Source organism: Rhinolophus hipposideros, assembly GCF_964194185.1.
Source record: "Rhinolophus hipposideros genome assembly, chromosome: 4".
NCBI lineage: Eukaryota > Metazoa > Chordata > Mammalia > Chiroptera > Rhinolophidae > Rhinolophus > Rhinolophus hipposideros.
In genome coordinates, this window is record NC_138050.1 from 63529841 (window position 1) to 63552379 (window position 22539).

Below are 22539 nucleotides of genomic sequence, written 5' to 3' on the forward strand. Positions count from 1 at the left end.
TGAGAGGTCAAGGTGGACAAATGAGAATTAGGCAGGAAAAGACTTGTAGATCATGATGCTAATCTGATACCTGGGGAAGGAGAGGGGGAAGGAAGCAGGGTTGGACAGGGAGCCTCAGCCTGGGTTGCCTGTCTCAGAGTCTTTGCTAACCCAACTAGGAGCTCAAACTGGCCCACAAGAGGAGTCCTGCAGTGGGCAGAAATGGCCAGGCCCTGGTACGCCCTCTGAGCTCAGTCATGGGCTGGGAGCTGCCTGGGCAGAGCGTGGCTTCGGCCCGAAAGCTGAGGGAGAGCCTAACGGTACTGTAGCTGGAGGCTAACAGTTCCCGCTGCTGGACTACAGTTCTTCTTGGGAGAGTCCAGCTGTATACCCCGCTGGCTGCCACATATGGCCTCTCATAGTGCCTCTCAAAAGGGTCTTAACATGTAATTCAGTTGTGATGAAAAGCAGAGCAAGCCATTATCTCCTTCACCTGTTTTCTACACATCTGGTGATCTAGCTTGAGAGTGCGTTAGGTTTTCTAGCAGCCTTATCACACTATTGGCTTATAATTAGCTCACAATCAGCCATAGCCCTACTGACCTAAGTCTTCCTTGTCCTTTTTGTTTTTTGTTTTTGTTTTGCCATTAATTTCAGCACCCAAATAATGGCATTTTATTAATATAATTTGGCCAAGACTTTCCAAGTCACATCTGACTAGCCACTGATGCACTTGTCAAGATTTTCGGGCAACTAGAAACCCTTTAATTTTATTTGTAAAAGCACAGAATTTTAAACTCATTCTGAACTAGTCAGTAAAACAAAACAATCCTCCCTCTCCGAATTACAAGTAGGAAATAATTTAGCTTTGTTCCTAAGTTTAAGAGTTTGCACAGATTATTAATTAAATAGATTCGTGAGGACTTAGTAAAGTATTGCAAATGTGGTGGGTAAAAATCTAGGCCTGCTCCAATCATAGTTTTGAACTTAATATAAACTATAAACTTAAAGAGAATAAACAGTTTTATCCATCAAAAATTCTAACAAACTAAGTTTTATGTACCACATATTTTGATTTTAAATTACAAGTGAATATTTCCCAGACCTATTAAAAACAGACTCTTAACTTATAAGAAAGCTCTTTTGTCCTTCTCAACAAAGAATTTAGAAACACAACGTTAAGATAACAAGATACAGAATAAATATAGATTTAACTTAAGTTTTATGGTAACAGGCTTGTAAATATTTGGTAACCTTGTTCCCTGTCTATTTAAAGAGACTAATGCGGGCTGAAACTTGTCGTCTCAAAGAACTTGTATCAACTGCCCCCATTCTTTTAATTTTTAAAAAATTAAACTGTAACGAGGGCCTGTAGTTTCTGCTTTCAGTCATAATCTGTTGCCAAAGTTGAATGAAAAAATATGGGACTTACAGTTTTTTTGTTTCTGCATGACTGATAGTACTAGTTGGATCTCAATTCAGTTTTATTCCAGTGTTGAGCTGAAATCCATTGTATTAGTTTGAATGGGTTGTGTCTTTCCAATAAGACGGTAATAGTCTGTGCACATTTCCAAGCCAAATGAGTGACACCTGGGAAGCAGTAACTGTGAAATAGCACTTCCCCTCTTATCAGCTCTTTGATATGATCCTCATTTATGGCAGATTTGGCAAAAGTACACCTGATTTTTCCTTTTTGTAACATCACTTATCTTCTTCAATTTCATACCAATACTTATTCTTACATATGTCACTTACTTATTGTTGTTCAAAGCTTCTCCTATTTGGTATCAATAGCTGTTTTTAAAGGGAGTTCTTTCAGCTCTTTTATATCTTTCCATTTTTTTCTTACATTTCTGGAGTCTTCTGGTCAACAATATTAAGTATTTGTCCCAAACCCTCTTGGCAAGAATCATAGTTACAGACAACTCTGCAATGTTAAATAAATACTTTAAAACTAGACTGCATGAAATACGGAGTCAGAAGATATGGTTTTAAGTTTCTACTATTTTTCATCTGACTAGGGCCAAGTAATTTAAACTCTCCAAACTTCCATTTTCACAGTCGTGAAATTTCAGTAATAATACCTTGTGAAGACCACATAAAATAACAGTTAATAGCTGTCAAGTAATTACTAAATAACAGACACAGATCCAAGGGCTTGAAAGTATTAACTCATTTGAAGTTGACACCCCCATGATAGTACTAGTATTACCTTAATTTTGTGGATGGAGAAAATGAGGCACAGAGAGAATTACAGAAAGAAAACAAGTCCAGGTCACATAGATAAGAAGTTGTAGAACTGAGATTTGAAGTGTTGGGGAGGAAAAACTTTTCCTCTATCCTCTTATGTTCATACACTGGGGGCCTGTGGATTAAACTAACAAAAGACATTGATAGGAGAAAAGGCATAGAATTTTAATAACATTTACACACACGAGAGTTCACAATAAAGAAGTGAAATTCAAAAGAGCAGTTTGACTCAGGGGCTAATATACCATGTGAACAAAGAAAAGGGGGTTTTGGCTTTGATGGACAATAAATCATGGGGAAGTGACTAGGAAATAACATGGAAACACTAATGGAAAATAAGGGTTATTTTTAGTAAGGTTTGTTTATGCAAACCTGTCTCAGCGTCACCTCCCTGTCTCCAGTGATAGCAATTGCTCTTCTTTTTCTGGTACAGTGGAGAAACATCTTCACAAAAGAAAATTTATGCCTTGCTTTTAGGCAGATAAGGGAGGACAGAGAACTCTTCCTGAATCTGTTAACTCTCTGTTGCCTTCAGTTCAAAATAATCCTTATGCACAGTAGCATATTTTAGGGTGGCATATTCTGATCTCCTTCAGAAGCTAAGAAGGCTGAACCCAGAACCTTTATATTGGACCACTACACTACATTGCCTCTGTAACAGTATCTGTAAATGCTTTTTAAACTATTTAGTGCTGAACACATTCTATAATACATATTGTTCTATGTATTATAATTCATATAGTCCATATAAATGCAGCAGAATGTATTTTAAAACATATTTTGGGCATTTCTCTATTCATTGACTAACCAGCTACTTCATAAAGCACTATTAGATGAGGTAAAACTACATTAACAAATAGAGTGGGATAAACCAAAACAGTGATTCCCAAACCTGGCAGAGCATCAGAAATCAACTGTGATGGACTACAAATTCTCGGGTCTCACCCCAGAGCTACTGAATTTTCAGGGAGGACTCAGCAATTTGTAGTAACTGTAACAACAGTAAAAGATCCTCCATCCCAGGTAATTCTGGTGGCCAGTTAGATTTGGGAATGATTACCTTTACTACAATCTGATTCCATGAATCCCCAAGAAACTTTTTGCTCAGTGGTCAATTTGAAACAATTTTTACTGCCCAATTGTCACATAATTCAGGCAGCTCACTTCATGAACAGCTGAACCTTCTCTAGGGAGTATATAAGCCACCTGATTAATTTGTCCTGCAAACACTGGAGGTGGTTTGTCACAACCACAGTCCTGTGAACTTGAAGTCTGGCCAGTCACATTTTGGATTTCCCACTGGGTCACATCAGACAAAAAAGCAACTTGGGTACTTACTGTGTGCACTACTTTTTGTGGTATACCATGTACACGTGAATAATAAAAATTGTCCTTTATAATGATAAGCTTGGTTTAGTAACTGGTTTATAGAAATAAGTGTAATTGTTATTAGATGGGAATTATTTATCATATGAATGTTACAAAAGCTATTCCAATGCTATAGTTTCAAAAAAGTGTCATTAAATGCAGCTAAATATGAGAAGCAATTTTCATAAGAATTCTTGGTTTTTGCTAGGGACTTAAGGTCAATGGCAGGCTGACTAGGAGTTTGGGGTAAAAAGAAAAGGACAAGTAAAGAAAAGTAGTCCACAAAGTCATAGACGTGATATTTCTGTTTTGTCATTCTTCATGCCAGGTGACTTTTTAAAATGTACTAACATTATTGTTATTTGAGAAAAAGAATATATGATAAATACCAATAGCACAAAAGGTATTCAATAATAAATAAATATTTTGCTTTCACATAAGACACCTAGTCCTTAAAACCTTCCCTCCCCAGAGGCAACTACAGATAATGTACCACGGATACTTATCTCCTTCCAGAAATCTTCTATGCATACATGAGTGTGCGTGTGTGTGCGTGTGTGTGTGTGTGTGTGTGCACTCGCGCGCCCCTCCCTGGTGAAGTGCAGGACTGTGGCATTGAACCCTGGCTCAGCCACTAACTGTGCCACATGGGCCAAGTTCAGTTTTCTCAGTTGCAAAAAAAGGGATAATAATAGAATCTACCTCACAGGGTTATTGGAGGATTAAATGAGCGAAAGCACATAAATGCTTAGAACTGGGCCTGACATCTTATAAGTACTTGTAAATACTAGATATTTTTATTATTAGACATGAGTCCCTATGCTTACATGAATAGGAGCACATTTCAACTCACCATCAGGCTTACAGACGTAAGTCCCTCTTCACAATGGATGGGCCCCGTGGTATTTACCATTCCCCTATAACAGACATCTATGCTGTAACCGAGATTGTGCTTTTACAACCAACCTGGCAGCAAACCTTCCCATAGGTGAGTCTCTCATCACACGTGCCAGTGTATCTAGAGGATAAGTTCTCAAAGAAGAATTACTGGGTATGGTGCCCAGCACTCAGATCAACATCAAACAGGGTAGCGACTAGGCGATGAGTGAAGAAGCACAACATACACTTTTCACTTGCTCCTTGGAGTCGAGGGAAATGACTGTACGACTTGTGGTCATAATCTTCTTCCTACGGAAAAGAAACCAGAGAAAAGATGGTGTATAGAAAGTTAAGTCGAGCTGTGACAAGAGGGGGACTTCAAAATATTTCAGAAGCTTTCTTGATTCCCGGAGATGGGGCTTTCAGAAGAGCAGCACTGCCTCACAGACAGCCACAAGCTCACCCGGGGAGGCACCCCCGAGAAAGCCCTCTTAGCCCCAGAGAATCTAGCACATTCTCTCATTCACTTGATCAGGTTCATGTCAAACCATGTGTTTCAGTCTGGGGCCAGTGGTGAAGAGCGAGATGCTAATGAGACCAGGCTCCCATCACCAGCAGGCCATTTAGCCAGAGATAGGATCCTGGATGGGTGCTCCCAAGAGAGACCTTAGTGATCATGGAAATTGCCTCCTCCATTTTTCAGATGTAGAGACTGACGCCCAGGGAGTATGTGATTGGTCAAAAGTCTTAGAATACCTGTTTCCTGACTGACATTCTTGTCATCTTTCTGCCATGCTACAGTGCTCCCACTATGCCTAAAAGGACACCTCAGAGTGGAGTATTGCAGCTGGGGGAAGTGTGTGTGTGTGTGTGTGTGTGTGTGTGTGTGTGTGTGTGTAGGTGTGTGCATGCAAGCATGACATGGGAAGAGTCTCGCCACACAGGAAACTTACCTTGCACCGACTTGATGTTTTTGGCCAATGTGAGCAAGTACTGGGGACAAATTATCTGAATAATTCTAGGCAGCTAGTAATGAGGCAGAAAGAACAAGGCATTCTTATTTCCCTCCCTTTAACATTTTTTTTACTATAAAAAATGTAAGCCTCTGTAGAGAAAAATTGCTTAATAAACTCTTATGTACTAGTCACCTATCTAACATATCAATGTTCAATTCCTCTTACCTCATCTACGTGGGGTGAGGCTTTCATTAGACATCCCAGGCCCACTTCTGAGGGGCTTCTGTCCTCTTTACCTCTGTCCACTTGATTCTTGAGTATCATGTGTTTTGAGCATTTTATTGCTGCCTTAAATAAAATAAACACAACTCTGAATTGTAAGAAGTGAATCTGTGTAAAAATATTATCACTTCAGGAAAATCTGCTGGTCCATAGCTGTGGGGCCATTAGGCCCTCTATGCACACAGAGAAGACGCACACGTAATAGTGATCATTTCTGATTACCCTGGACATTTGTTACTACACTTACGTGTCTTCTGTGAATGATAATACCATTCCTGATTGCTTGGTATTGCCTAAAACTGCTGGGGACACTGCAAACTGCTCTTCCTGAATAGACTACAATATTTCTGTTTTAGTTGTCTCTAGTGCCAAATATCTTTGTTCCTATCTTCAGTGCAATAAGAACAAACATTAGGTGAGGGGAAGGAAGTGTGAAAGAATGGGGAAAGGGTTGCAAAATAGTTGTTTTTATTTCATAGTTTTTGGCAAAGGACGGCATGATTTCTGACTTCCAGAGAAGATAGCAGGTTGAATATACTCATTAGTCTCCCCACCTTCCTAAATCCTCAGTAAAGGAATTCATTTTTAACAAAGGCATAAATAATTAGGACAAAGACAATGAAAAAGGGAAAAACAAACAAACACACACAATTTTGAAAGCTGGAAAGGATAGATAAAGCAAACTGGCAGGCTAGAACCAAAAATTCTGCATCATAAACCAGCATTGGAGAAAGCTGGGAAAAAACCCAAAATACCCTCAGGGGCTCCTCCATCAAATTATCAGTTTCATATACATGGGGTGAACGAGGATGATTAAAAGGGCTAAATACAGGATGATTAGAAGACTGTTTAAGAAGCAGTCCAGTCCCCAGTTTCCTTCCCTGTTTGCCCCGCGCTGTGGAATACCAGGCAGAGTTGAAGACAGAACTGCCAGATTATAAACTGAGGGATGAAGTGGAGGGTCACATGTGGGATGTTACAACTTCCCCTAGCCATTTTCTCCTGAGCCCTGACCCTGGCTCCCCAACCCTGGCAGGAATCATTCTGCCCTTCTAAGCAAGAGATTATAAAATCCTCAGAGGAATCTCACCTGCACAAGAGAAAGATGCTTACATAGGGGGCCCAGATGTAAACCGAGCCAATCCCCCCCCCACCCTGGTGCCAACTGTCAGCAAGCCCACCCATGTACACAGAGCAGTCAGTTAGTCCTACGGGGCCCTCTGTGATCAGAGAGCCAACTCCCTGGCTACTGAAGGGAAGAACCCAATGTAGAAGAGAGGGGCTAAAATGAATAAACAGAAAACAAGGAGAACAGACACCGTGGAGAGACAGACAGACAGACAGACAGACAGACAGACAGATACTAGCTATCATTACAATCCCTAGAGATTTACAGGAAGATATTGAACCCATGAAACAAAGAAAGGATATTATTTTTTAAAAATTATAGAACACACACACAAATTATAGAACATAAAAGAGGTTTTAAAAATTAAAAGTGGAAGAGCACAAGTGAAAAACTCAACAGGAAATGTGAAAGAGTAACTTGAGGGAATCTCCCAGAAAGCAACGCAAAAGGACAAAGACATGGAGAATAAAGATAAAACAGAGGCCCAACCCAGGATCCTCAACAGCTAAGTCATGGAAGTTCTGGAAAGAGAGAAAAGGAAAAAATAAAAGAGAGAGAGGTAAGAAAACTCACTGAAGAAATAACCCAAGAAAGTTTCCCAGAACTACAGTTTTCAAATTGAAATAGTCTCTCCAGTGTCCAGCACAGAAAAGAAAACTAGACTCACATGAAGACATCATCCTGAAATTTCAGAACACTGGGGACAAGGAGAAAATCTTAAAAGCTTCCTGGAGGGAGACTAAGGTTATTACAAATGATCAAGGGTCAGAAGAGCAGACTTCTCAGCAACATGAGACATTTGAGATAATGAAGAAACACCATCAGAGTTCTATGGGACGATAATATTGAACTTGGAACTTAGTACCCAGCCCAACTACCAACCAAGTAGGAGGACAAAATTAAGACACTTTTAGGCCTAAAAAAAATTTACTTTCCAAGATCTATTGGAAGATGCAGTCTACCAAAACAATATTCAACCAAAGAATAGCAAAACTGGGGATTCCAACCCATGGGAAAGAAGAGGGAATTCTCAGCATGATGGTAAAAAGATATCCTAAGATGGCAACTTATACAGCCAGTCCAGGGATCACCCAGTCTTGTTGGGAACATGTTAGAAGACCCCTGGTGAGATTTCTTTTAAAAAGGAAGGAAGGGGGAAGGGAGGAAAGAAGGGAGGAAGAAAGGGAGAGAGGGAGGAAAGGAGGGAGGAAAGGAGGAAGGAGAAAAAGAGGGAAAGAAACTTAATGCATATGAAAACGTTGGAAGGAAATTCAACCAAATTGGGGAGGGTTTGGGGCTAAATCAGTGGTAAGAATATAGAAAACCCAGGAAATGAAAAAACAATAATTATCAACTTCAGGGAAAACTAAAAATTATATAAGAAAGGAAAATACGGGGCGGCCAGTTGGCTCAGTTGGTTAGAGCGCGCTACTCTTAACAACAAAGTTGCTGGTTCGATCCTCACATGGGCCACTGTGAGCTGTGCCCTCCACAACTAGATTGGAACAACTACTTGACTTGGAGCTGATGGGTCCTGGAAAAACACACTTAAATAAATAAAAGTTAAAAAAAAGAAAGAAAGGAAGGAAGGAAGGAAGGAAGGAGGGAGGGAGGGAGGGAGGGAGGGAGGGAGGGAGGGAGGGAGAGAGAGAGAGAGAGAGAGAGAGAGAGAGAGAGAGAGAAAGAGAGAAAGAAAGAAAGAAAGAAAGAAAGAAAGAAAGAAAGAAAGAAAGAAAGAAAGAAAGAAAGAAAGAAAGAAAGAAAGAAGGAAAGAAAGAAAGAAAGAAAGAAAGGAAAATAATCAGAGTAAATTACATAGCTCATCTGTCAATGACATCTACATAGTCCTAGGAATGTAACACTGGATAGTGTTCTAACTAAAATTACAATACTATTCTAACTAAAATTACAATTCACAGGGATGTGAAAAAGAAAGCATTAAGTCCTCATATCCCATACCAGGAAATCAATAAGTACTGCTTAAAGTCTAAAAGGAAAGAAATATTAATATAAGTGTTATGTAAAAAGATGGAAAAAAATAAAAATAATCAGTTAAAAGAACTAAAATAGCGGCCCCTTGACAGTGAGAAGTTGGGGATGGGGTGGGGAAGTATTGTTTTTCATAAAAAGCTTTATAGCTCTATTCAACTGTGAAAATTCTGTTCACACATCACTTTAATTAAAGTTAACACTAAAACTATTACAAATAGAAAAAGAGAGAAGAGTTCATGAATAGAAGACAAAGAGAATGGAGACGCCATTCTCACATTTAAGGTTTATTTTCTACAAATTACGTGGACTTCAGTTTGTCACCACCTTTCTTATCAGTTTGCACACCTGTCAATGTGCAAACTGCGGTGGGCTTTATGAGTCATATGTCATGAGTTATGACATGCTAACAGTGGAGAGGGTATCGAGCCCAGAAATTCTCAAGTAGAGGGATAAGGAGGTGGGAGCCAGAGTTTTTATAATATTACTAAAGGTAGGGCGGTCAGAAAATATCTATGATTGAGAACAACTGAGCACGTTTTTCAAAAGCATTAGGCTGAGTAAAAGTAGTCAGTCTCAAGAGACTACAGACTGTACAAATCCATTCACATGACATTCCAGAAAAAGCTAACAACAGAAACAGAAAACAGATCGGTGGTTGCCAGGGACTGGGGGTGGGGAAGGGTACTGATGATGAAGTAGCATTGGGGTGCTTTTTGGGACAGTTTTAGTTCCAGAACTATATACATTTGTCAAAACTCATAGAACTAAATAATTTACTGTATGTAAGTTATTCCTCAATAAACCTGATTTTTAAACAATTACAGTGTATATACAAATTAATTAGAAATATCAATGTGTCTATGAATGAGGAAAGAATAAAATTTGATATGTTCATATAATAGAATATTATTCTGCCATAAAGAGGAAAGAAGCCCTGATACATGCTACCACATGAATGAACCTTGAAAACATTGTACTAAGTAAAAAAAGCCAGACACAAAAGGCCACATATTGTTTGATTCCATTTATATGGAACGTCCAGAATCGGAAATCCATCAAGACAGAAAGTTGATTAGTGATTTCTTAAGGTTCAAGGAGGGTGGAGTGAGCAGTGACGACTAATGGGTATAGGACTTCTTTTGGGAGTGATAAAAGTATTCTAAAATTCAATAATGGTGATGGTTACAAATTCTGTGAACATACTAAAAACCACTGAGTTTGGTTTTTATACTTTCAAAGAATGAACCTTATGTATGTTAATTATATTTCAACAAAGCTGTTTGAAAATACCAATGTGGTAAAACAGGTCCCTTGAAATGGTGCTGGTGGAACTGTTAATTGGGTGCACAACGCTTCTGAAAACCTATTGGACTATACATCTTAAGAGCCTAAGAGCTCATTATCTTTGTCCATTAATCACCTTCTAAAATTCCATCTTTAGCAAATAGCCAGAGATGTGGTCAAAGGTATCTGTATAAAGTGTGTGTTTAGCCTTACTTAATAGAAAGTAGGAAAAATGGAAAAATGAGGTCCACTTCTTCGGTAATGGCTAAGTATCATAAAACCACATGAAGGAATAAGGACAATGAAAATGCAACTTTTTAAAAGAAAAAGCACATAAGAGAAATATAGCATTTACAATTTTCTATATCTAGTGCACATGAAAAAATAAAATTTATATAATTTGTAGTAGCACTATGTGAAATTTATAAGAGTAACTTATTTTGGAAGACATCAATTATCATATAATCATTTAGAATGTTAAACATTTAGTGAAAATATTATTTCACCATTAAAAACAAAATAGGAAATTTAAGAAGTTCAGATTAACTAGGCTTTCTGTGTGAAAATAAACTCAGATCTTGCATCAGGTAGAATACTATGCTAACATTTTTTTCGTACTGTTATAAAATCAGGAGAAGACACATAGTTCTTTTAAAACCAAAAGTATACATATCAAAGTGGTATAATTTGTCCAAGGATTAATTATATTCAGCGATATTACCTGCATTTGCCCTTATACAATTTTCCTGTACTTATATACCAATATCCCAAAAATCTTTACATTTTGTTTGAAAGTTCTGGATTTTTTTGTTGTTTTTTTCCCCCAGTCTTTTTTCTATTTTTTATCCTGATAACAACTTGTATTTTTCTTGCTTTTTATCTTACAATTTAACAAGCAACACCAATGATTTAATTTATGGAACTTAATAAATGCTTGTATAAATCAAGATAATGTAATTCAAGAATACTTAGAAACAAAATAAATTTTAACTCCACATGCTTTAAGAATTCTGGTCCTTTGAAAAAACGTTAGTACTTGATCAACAATAACTCAGAGAATTTTATTTTATTATACATGTTTATGCATGTCTATTAGCCAATCAGAATAGGAATTCTTTAATTTAAGCAATCTTACAATCCAATTTATTAACCTCCTCCAAAGGTAGCCAAAGATATAAATATCTGTTCAGAAATCTCTCCATATTCACACAATAGAAAAATCTCTTCAGGCAAGATACAATAATCCTGAGGCATTTGTAAGTGATTCCTGCTATTTTGTTTTGTGCTGTTTTCTGTTTTACTTGTTCAAAAAGAATGTCAGTCAAATTAAGGGCTCAAAATTTATGATTTATTTAAATCTTGTTATCAAAACACTTTTACAATGACAGAGCAAGGGCCTCCGAAAATTCACTCTTCCATAAAAGAACAACACCGCCAGCAAAAATGGTCAAAATCAACTTTTTCAGAACTCTGGAAATTAATCACAGGCTTGCAACAACCCAAAGGGTGTTTATTCAAGAAAACCTGCTGAATGTTGGCAAGGACAATGATTTCTATGGCATTTTAATTTGCCCTTATTCCACACCCTCACCTCTGTAACTCTGCAGTAGCCTTGAAACCTAACAGTTTTGGAATCAGTCATTGTGGGAGAAGAACAGTTCTGGAGCTCCCCTAAAAGCCACATTGGCAAACAATTGTCCCTATGAGATCTGTCTGGCGGCTCCTCTGCACCCCCACACAATGGCCATGGTCATAGGAGGACCAACCTCAGCCAGGAAGTATAATCAGTGCCGAAGAGCTAAAGAAGCTAACTGGCACATAATGACACTTACCTGAGGCACCGAGAGAAGGCAAGCTAGGACGTAAGGGGGCCAGGTGACGTTTACACTCAAACCACATGCTTCTGTCGGCTCCTAAGAACACACTGCAATGAGCAGACCTCAGCGGGCCCTCTAAAAATAACTGGATAATTCAGAGAAAGACGATTCAAGGACACAAATTTAGTTAAGAGCCCAAACTGAAACTTAACTTGTATGCAAGTGAGATCAATCATCTATAAACCAAATGTCACTGCACGAGGTCAGGGCAAGGTTTGTAAAAGTAAAAATTGCAGACCTTCTGTGGACCAGAGATTGCCTTTATTTTTTTGTCTTTAGGCAAGCTGATTAGCTCAAAACTATCAAGGAAGGCAGTTTGCCCTGGAGCAGATGGACATACTTCTGACTGAAGTATTAGTTTTATTACTATTAATTACTAATAGTAATAACGATTAATGTTAGGTTTTCCGAGAAGCGTGTGATTTCCGCTGTGGAAGGATGTAGTATGAGCATCCCTGTGTGTAATGGGTACCCGTGCACTGACACCCGTGCCTTAGGTCAGACTGCATTGTTTCCTTACTTGTACTTCCTCATAGCATGACGCTTAAGATGCTTGGGGTCCAGTAGACCAGGCCTGGCTATTTCTTACCCAGACAACATTAACCTCATCTGAACATGGAGATGAGATACTGATTTCTATATTATAGTGCTATTTGGCAGGATTAATCAGGTAAGGTTAACAACATGCTCAGTACAGTGTCTCCCACATAAGAAACATGTGACAAGTGCTGGCCTGTATTATAAATTGTTAGGGGAATAGCTCAGTGTGTCAATAAGGGTCCATTCAGGAGAAAGAAACCACACAGTAATCTCAACAGGAAGGTTTAATATAAAGAATTATTAACTACAATGCGGGATTACCTACTAAGGGGTAAAGACAACCGTGAAGAATGCAGGAAAGGGGCGTAGAGAGCAGCCACTTGGTGGGACCCCTCCCCAACCAAGGCCGGGCTACACACCTTGTTGGAGAGAGTGTGACTGTAACAGTGGTGATGGGGAGGCCCTGGTGGAACAAGGAGGATCTGCCCGCCGGGTGCCCACAGGGAGGTGCTGCATGGTGGCAATCCCCTTGGGGTGGTGACGCGGGGTGTGCTATAATCACAGGAACCAGCAGAGAAGAAGGTTCTCGTTGTGGGGCCATCTTTCTTTGACTTCCTTTAACCAGTGAGCTTGTATTACTTTAATAAAAATAGGGAAAGGGAAATAACTAGGGCTACAATTCCTGTGCTCAAGTCCCAGTTTCACCATGCAATAGCTGTGTGATCTTGGGCAAGTGTCTTAACTTCCCTGGGCTCCAACTTTCATCTCAAAAAAAGAGGCAGAAATACTAATTTCGTTTTTGTGAGGATTAAACTTGTTAATACCTGTACACTTCTCAAAAAGGCCACGAGTTAGCACTTAGTCTACTGGCAATCAGAAAATAATTATCAACATTTATATTATTATCATTATAATTATAAATTACTGAATATCAACATATTAGCAAGCTGGTATGTTATTCCTTCCAGATAATTTCTTAATCTAACTAAAATAGCACAATTCCCACGGTGCATTTTGGGATATATTTTTTGGTTTAGATCCGAGTCTTCGTGTATTTCCCAATCCCAAAAGACATGAAATCTGACTGTTTTGTATTATTAATCTGAGAAATCACAGCAATGGTCGTTTTATAACAAATAGCTAAAACACCAGGCAGATTTTCAGTAATAAGACTTATGAATGACTGTACTTTAGCAATTATTTTCTTTTTGTGATCATTCATTCCTAACAACTTAAAACAATGCGCTCAGAGAAAATCCACAGAACTACAGATGTCCAGTTATTGTTCCAGTTAGCTGCTACACTAACTTATTCTTTGGAATATACTCATTTTCTTCAGAAAAATGGAAAAACATAGATTTTCCGTTCTACTGATATGATATTCATAGCCTCTTAAAAATTGTATTTTCCTTCCTACAGAGAACATGCAGGAATGCTGGCCCTGCGGTCAAGGGTTCCAGCACCTCTCTCTTTGGGAGGCTCCTGTCCTGTCCCCCCACATCCCTTCTTGGTGACCCGGAAGGAGCTCAACCACAGGCTCACGCCACCAGCAGTTCTCACTCACCTAGCTGAGGAATCCTCCTCGCGACCCGCAAGGAGTCCCCATACGTGTTAACTTGTGTCTGTCTCTTGCTGCTCTGGATATGCTGTCTCTGTTCCGAGGAAGCAAAAGTCTGCCTTTCATTGCTTCTGGGGTCAGATGATGGTTTTGGGGACTGCTGAGCCAAAAGCAGAAAGCCCAGGCATCCAGCTGAAAATCCCCACTCCCTTCTTTGTGGAGAAAGCCCTAGTCTTTAATAGGGAAGACACCGGCGTGAGAAAGTGAGAAAGGCTTAGGAGGCAGAAGGGAGAGAGACGCCCTTTGAGCTCCCCCTGAAACAGGGCCGAGGCGCTAGTTTGGGGTTTTCTGCATTTGGCAGACATCCCAGTCGCTCCAGCAGCACGGGGTGGGCGGGTGAGGTGGGGGTGGAGTGTGAATATGGAGAATGGGCGCAGGCCACACCCCACACAGCAGCAGCGGGGAGGGTCCCCATGGGCCGCGCTGTGGGCAGTGGCATGGGTGGTGGAAAGGGCCACTAATGGAAATGCCCGCTCACCCCTGAGGACACTGAGCACAGCTGCCTGTGCCCTGCAGATGGTTCTGGCCTCCAGATCTGACCCCTTGTTGAGCCGTTTGGACCTCTGAGATTCGAGTATCCTGATTTGTGACTCCTGGCAGGCTTGCCTGGCACTTAAAGGGAAAGAAAAAAGGAATTAGCAGGTAAGAGGCAAAGATACAGAATGGCTTAACAATACATAGATTTAAAAAGGGTGTAAATTAAGCCTATAAGCACAACTAATTCCATGAATTTGTATTACACAGGTGTGGCCTTATTTTCACTTGCCAATTCCTTCCTCTTGTGGAATTGTTAGCTTTCTAACTTCCTTAATTTTTTTTAAAGTTAATTCAATGGTTTATTCGTTTGGTTAACCATGTGAAGAACTAATCATTGGTTTGTTTAAGTTTTCTATTTTTTTAAGGTTCTAGTTTGTTCAATGCTATTCAATTGAACAATGCTAATTACTTTCTTCCTTTTCTAAAGCCTTTAGATGAGATCATATATATATGTGTGTACATATATATACATATATATATACACACACACATATATATACATATATGTTTACAGAAATATGTTTTCTTCTAAATGACACTTTGCACTCATGAATTTTGGTGGATGGAGTTTCTGGATATTATTTTTGTGGATTTTCTTCATAACTCCATTGGTATATCGTGGGGAGTGTTTTTAAATTCTGTGGGGGTATTAGTTAAGGCTCTTCTGGTTGCTGGGTAACTTCGTCAGAGTGAAAAGTATTAGAAGTATCCTGGGTCAGCTCTTTCTAGTAAAGGAAGAGCTGAACAGCCAGCTCTTGGATGCAGGTGCCTGGCAGCCCAGCCGAGGGCTACATTCTCTAGAGCCCTCTTGCTTGAATGGGCTTAGCTGGGAAATCAAGTCAGGCGTCCCCATCTCTGTGTGTCAGGTTTAAGTTCCTGGGAGAGAAAATGTGATTGGCCCAGCTTGGGTCAGGTATTCACTTGGGGTCCAGTGGGAAGATACAGCACACACATAGCCTTTGGCCAGTGACTTTTCTCATCTGTAAAATGAGGATAATAATGATATCTGCTTCATAAGCTTATGGTGAAAATTAAATGATAAATATTTGTAAACACACACGCAACAGTGCCTGTCCCATAATAAACACAATCTAAGAGTTTGCTGTTATATTTCTAATTTTATCAACATACGGCCTGTCTCTATATTCTTCTTAATTACTTGAAATTCCTAACCTAATATACGATTGTTTGGTGTGTGAGAGACCCATATGTATTTTTAAAAGGTAGATTCTCTAGTTTTTCATCTAATTTCCAGAAACTCTTTGTTAATTCTACCTTACTAGTGGTGCAGTTCAGCTCGCTGATTTTTTTTTAACCATTTTTTTTTTGATCTGTCATATTTGGAAGCAAGGTACTTGTAAAGAATATTGCTGTGTTTTCATTTTTCCTGTTCCTTTTCTCATCCTAATGTATCCACGTTGCTATTTCTTCCAGCTTTTGTTTAATGGCTGTTTTGTCAGCGATCATGATCAAAACTCCTACCTTTCTTACATTTGCACAGGCATTAATTTTAGCTCGTCTTTCCTCGTTTCTTTAAATGTATCTTTGGACGTAATCCAAAATCCATCAAGTCCTTGGTTTTTAAATTCACTGGGCGACTCTTCCTTTTCCGAGGATTTGGTCCACGTTGCCACTGTCACGTGGCACTCTATTTCATCATGCTGTGTGTTTTACTTGTTGAGATAGTCCTTGTGTAACGTGGATGCCAGATGGCCCTTTGTCCACTTTGCTCTCGTTGCTGGCTCTGCATTTGGCGGTGGGGGCGCCACATCCCCCCCCCCCCCATCCAACAAGACCACTAGTGATCCACATACATTGTCCGGGTTGCGGAGAGCACGAGGACGGACCACGAGGCCCTTCCCTCTGCACGCTGCCATCTTGCTCCCTTCTCCCAGGCAGGGCAGTTACACCCTCTCTGCAGCCTGTGTCCAGCTGTCCCTCACCTGGGTACTTCTGGTCTCACCTCCCACCCCAGGCACTTAAAGCATTTCTCCCAACGTAATTCTTCTTCAAGTTTATTCTTCTTAATCTCATTATATTTGTGGTATTAAATTTCAGATATCATAACATAGGTATTTCCTGATTTCTTCCATGTGAGATAAAGAAGTAATTATTTAATTGACCTCCTAGTGTAGAGCCTTGCTCCTCAAAGTGTCGGCATCACCTGGAGGCTGTCCGATTCTCACGCCCCATCCCAGACTTACAGAAACAGAAGCTGCATTTGAACAAGATTGCCTGGTGATTCTTATGCACTTAAAAGTTTGAGAACCACTGGTCTAATAAACTTTTTAGCACTTCTGGTTTTAATAAATTCAGCATGTGACAAATTGGACTTACCACCTTTTTTGCTTCTTAAAACCCCAGTCATCCAAGTCAAAAGCCTTGGGGACAGCCTTGCGTCCACCCCCGCTACACTTTTCAAGTCTACTCAACAGCTATGCTCGTTGATTCTCTTTCCTTAATATAACTCAATCTGTCCCAATTTCCCTTCCCCCACTTACTACCTCCAGGCCTTCGTTTTTCCTTTCTGTATTACTACATCATTTTCCTACTTGTCCTCACAGCCTATAGTCTGTCCCTCTCAATGAAGCCGGAATAGTTTCTTAAAACTGCAGAGCTGATCCAATCGCTCCACCGCTTAAAATCCTTCAAACTCCCATTGCCTCCAAACTCTTCACAAAAAATACAACTGTCTTATCCAAACCCTGCCTACCTGTCCTCTGTCCTAAGCTCGAGCTCCACCCGCCTCACTTTCCATGTCCCTGAACATGGATTGTCTTCCCTCTGCCTAGAATTCATTTCCCCTCTTTATTTGCCTGAATTAACTCCTCTCTACCTTTGAAATTTAGAGTTAGGTGTCCCCTCCCCTGAGAAGCCTTCTCTTTCTTAGTCTGGGATAGGTGCTCCTTCTTTGCCTCCTCATACCAATTGAGTAGAGCCCCAGGGTACCCGACACGCACAATGCTGTTTGTCCATTTTCCCAGTAAGCCTGTGAAAAAGTTGAGGGCCAGGATTGTAAACTTGACCTCTGAATGCCAGCTCCTACTGTGTTTCCCTGAAAACAAGACCAAGCCGGATCATCAGCTCTAATGCGTCTTTTGGAGCAAAATTTAATATAAGACCCGGTATTATATTATATTATATTACATTATATTATATTATATTATTTTATACCCGGTATTGCATTATATTATATTATATTATATTATATTATATTATATTATATTACACCCGGTATTGCATTATATTATATTAAATTATATTATATTAGACCTGGTCTTATATTATATTATATTATACCCAGTATTATATTATACCCAGTATTATAGTATAATTATATTATATTACATTATACTATATTTATTATATTATATCAGACCCGGTCTTAAATATTATATTAGACCCGGTCTTATATTAAAATAAAATAAAAATTATATTAATTTTTGCTCTAAAAGATGCATTAAAGCTGATGGCCTGGCGAGGTCTTATTTTCAGGGAAACACGGTAGAATGGATCTTGGCTCATAGTAGGCACTCAGTAAATGGTTGTTGAATAAATGAATGAGACATTAATCTTGCTATTTATGGATTTTTAAAAAATGGTTTGAAGTTTCTTTTAAGGGACAGTTGGTTTCATTGTCTTCTCCTTTTGTTAACTCATTGATATTATTGCTTTTCAATCATCTTGAGTTCCTTTTTTAAATACCTTCTTGTTATATATTGTATTTCCCATTAAGACAAAAGATGATAATTTGCACCATTAAACTTTCCTCATTAGTCATACTGACAAATTTCTTTTCTCTGAGTCTACCTTCAAAATGAAAATTAAGTTGTCCATCTTTATGCTCCTTGAAATGAGTGATTTTTTTTAACAGTAGCCCTTTTTGTTCTTGCTCTTCTACTTCTCAAAGCAGAACTGCTTGACAGAGGTAACTGACCTGGGATGGTAACGCATGGTGCTAAGTTGCTCTTAAATGTCTTCCCTGGTTTTTCAGTTGTAAAATTGAGGCTTTCTTGTCTTCACATCTCTGAATGGCAGATGCCTCACCCCGCTGCCTTCATTAACTTTTTAAAAATATTGTTTAGTTACAGAACATAATGGTACAGAAAACCCTATTTGTAATAGCAGCAAGTAAGAGGACCTACTCAGGAATAAATTTTAAAAAATACTACAATGGAAGGCCTGATATTCCATATGCTGCCTTCGTATCTTTGAGTCTACTGGGCCCCAAAACCTTAGCCATAGTTCTGCTCTTGCCAAATATGCCAACTACCCCATGGGAAAGGCTCCCCACATTTATTCATCCAAGCCAATGACAACCTCCTGTGGGAACTAGGGGCACCTCCCCCTCTTGTTCTACAAAGTCTGCCTCCCACAGCTCCTGCTGGGTCACTCTGTTTCTGAGGACAACCCTCATGTGGCCCTGCATGACATATGGTGTCCTCTTCCTCTGGGCTGTGTGCATATGTGACTAATAAACCGTTGTCCATCTCATTTGTCCAGTGGTGTGTGTTCAGCTATCACACACTATGTAGGGTGGGACAATCCCACCCTGTAAGGTGGGGCAATAGGAGATGATTAGAATAGATACGTATATGCAAGGACTATATGACGGATGTCAGCAAAAGTTTATTAATATCTCTAATGTGTTAAAAATTTCTCAAAAATTGAGAAAGCACTCAAAATACAATAGAAAAATGGGCAAAGGATATGTATATTTCACAAAAAAAGATATAAAAATTGCTCTCAAACATATGACATAATGTCCAAACTGACTCAAAATAAATAACACTAAGATAACATTTCTCACCTATGTGAGTGGCAAAAATTTTTAAATATGACAACATATTCTGTTGTCAGAGTTGTAGGGAAACAGAAACTCTTATCTGTTACAGGTGGGCATGCATACTGACAGAATCCTTCTAGGGAGAAAATTGGTAGTATTTAACAAAACTTTCACTTTTTGACCCAGTAATCCAGCAATTTGGCTTCTAGGAATCTATACCATAGATACACCTCCAACAATATGAAAATACACGTATAAGATTATTCATGGCAGCATTGTTTGTAATTGTGAAACATCAGAAGTAACCTTAGTGCCATATGTAGGAGAGGGCTGAATAAACTATGGTAATCTATGTAATAGAGTACTATACAGCTGTAAAACAATCTCTATGAAGGGATATAGAGTGACTTCCAGGACATATTGAAAAGTAACAAAAGCAAAGAGCAGGAGCTTATCGGTAGTATGCTAAACTTCATATAAGAAAGTAGGGATTATAAGGAAATATCTGTTTATTTGTCCAAAAGAAATAGAGGGATCAATCAGGAACTAAAGACACCAATTACCTATGGGGGAGAGGGGTGGAAAACGAGTGAGAAAATGGGGTGAATGAAATCAAGGTACTAGGGATATGGAGGGAGTGACATTTCTCTGAGTATATTTTAGCTCTGACTCTTAAAAGTATAGTAACGTTTCATACACCCTTCAAGTAACCAAAACGAAATGTAAACACCATCGAATCAACCTTAACTGAATCACAAATGAATCACTAACAGCACTGAAGGGGGCGAGTAAGAAAAAAACTAACCTAGGTAGCTTTGGTAAACAATATTTTTACTGGATACCAATGGAACAGTACAAAAATGCTAGAATCTGTTAGTAAATGTGTTTATCACAGGGGTATGGATTAGTGATTCCAAAATGACGACGGATGTCCTAGAATTGAGCAAATATGTAAGTATACTACTGTAGGTAATGAAAGCTAGGTTTCTCATCATCGGAGAAAGAAGTTCCAAATAAAGAAAGGCGAGAATGAACTCTGTGGTTTTGGATTAGAACCAGAATACCAGTAAATTCGTGGTTTTAGATATATACACAGACAGATATAGAAATATACGTGCAGGTGTGTGTGTGTGAATGTGACTATATACTAATATATACATACATCTGTTTCCTAGCTCTGTCTAGTGAGAAGGCCTAGAAGAAATGACACTCCATAACAATGAGAACATATCTAGCACCCCAGTCTTGGTTTCTAAATAGCATTCTCCAATAAAAGGAACCAGGGCTCCTTGGAGACATGGTTAGTTTCAGGGCTGGGTAGGGAAAACACAAGATAATCTTGGAACATCTTATGGTGCCAGAAGTAAGGAAGTGCTCAAGAAAATAAATTAGTTAATAAATAAAATAAATAGGGACTTGTTGAAAGAACACAGGATTCAGTATGCAGGGGCTCCTTGTGATCAAGCTGGAACAATCTAAGTAAGCAAAATGAATAAATAAATAATGCCAATATTGGATTTTAGCCCATAAAATGATATCCATGATTCCATACTGATAGAAATAATCAAACAAATACATGAGGAGAAGGCACAGCTCTTCCTTACAGAAGAATTCCAATTAATAAAAGTAGAAGAAAAGAGAAATAGAAAATCATCACTAGGGTAACACATAATTTTTACAGACAAGATCTACTGACTAATGGTTGCTAAAATTAGTGGGTGAAATTTTGAGAGGTAACAGGATATTGGTATCATCGGAGAGTATCTTCCTGGGAGAAAGATAGTAATTTTACAGTAGAGAAAGCCAACAGACACCACTACACCCAAGTAATCAAAGTTAATTAACATCACCAATAATAGGGCATTTTGACATCATGCACCTTTGCACCTATTGTAAGGAAAAGGACATAATAGATTTTTGGTGGTGTTCTTGCCAAAAATAATAACATCATTGTACTCATGAGAAAAGCGATAACAAGCTTTGGCGAAGAAGTGGAGAAAAGGAAACCCTTGTGCCCTGTTAGTGGGAATGTCAGTTAGCATAGCCACTAAGGAAAACTGTGGAGGTTCCTCAAAAGATTAAAAATAGAACTACCTTATGATTCAGCAATCCCACCTCTGGGTGTATATCCAAAGGAAATGAAATCACTGTCTTAAAGATATATCTGTACTCCCCTGTTCATTGCAGCATTATTCACAATAGCTAAGACATGGAAACAACTTAAGCATCCATTAACAGATGAATGGAAAGAAAAGTGTACACACACACACACACACACACACACACACACACACACCAGAATATTAGCCAGTTCTGGGCTGTCCTGTGCTTCAGCCAAGGTTATTCTCCACCCTTTGCCTCCCCAGATTTGAAAAAGACCCCAGGGCAGAACGTGGACAGAGCTGGAGGCAGGCCCTTGGAGACAAAAGATGATTCTTACTTGAGAGGAATAGACCCACATGCTTCAGGAAGTCAGTGCTGAGGCCTGTGATGCCAGCAACCTCAGGCATCGCTGGAGACTGAAATCTGCTAGCAGAGCCACTGGGGGAGGCGGAAATGATCCACCCTGCAACGAATTGAATTCTGCCAGCAACCCCAAGAGTTCAGAAGAGGACCCTGACCCTCAGAAAAGACCGCAGCCCCTCCGATGCCTTCACTCCAGCCTCCTGAGACCCGGATGGTAGGCAAACCGGTTCCTGGTGCTTCAAGTGACTGACACCCCTCAAGAAGCAAGTTGTTTTCAGTGACCACCAGTTCACCCCAGGGAGGGGTGGGCCTGTATCACCTGAAAGGAATGTCCTTACATAGATAAGTAGGCCCATTAAGCTGTTTACTGCTTTGGAATATACAGCTCTTAAGGAGTACTTGCCACTTGGCTGTAAGCCACCAGTCCTCCTGAAGCCCAAGTATATGAAAACCCCCCACCCCCTTTCGGAAGGGAGATCCACCATCTTGCTGCCACCTAAGACTCTGCATCTATCCGGAAGTAACCTTACTAAACTCTTTAATTCTGGAGTTGTCACCCTCTTTCTTTGGTCTCTAAGCCCCGTCCTCCTTTGGAG

At 39.4% G+C, this 22539-nt stretch overlaps 1 long non-coding RNA gene across 2 annotated transcripts; it reads right to left on the reverse strand.

Moving 5' to 3' along the window:
- Window positions 1-1826: 1826 nt before the first annotated feature.
- On the reverse strand, window positions 1827-22175 carry LOC308497065. 2 transcript variants are annotated; one of them, XR_013993268.1, is made up of 3 exons: window positions 21918-22175; window positions 5658-5780; window positions 1827-4785 (listed from the first exon to the last, which is right to left on the reverse strand). It is a non-coding gene; the product is annotated as an uncharacterized lncRNA (long non-coding RNA). The 2 variants fall into 2 exon arrangements; XR_013993269.1 differs by lacking the exon at window positions 21918-22175 and adding an exon at window positions 11952-12081 and having other exon boundaries at window positions 2375-4785.
- Between the last annotated feature and the right edge of the window lie 364 nt (window positions 22176-22539).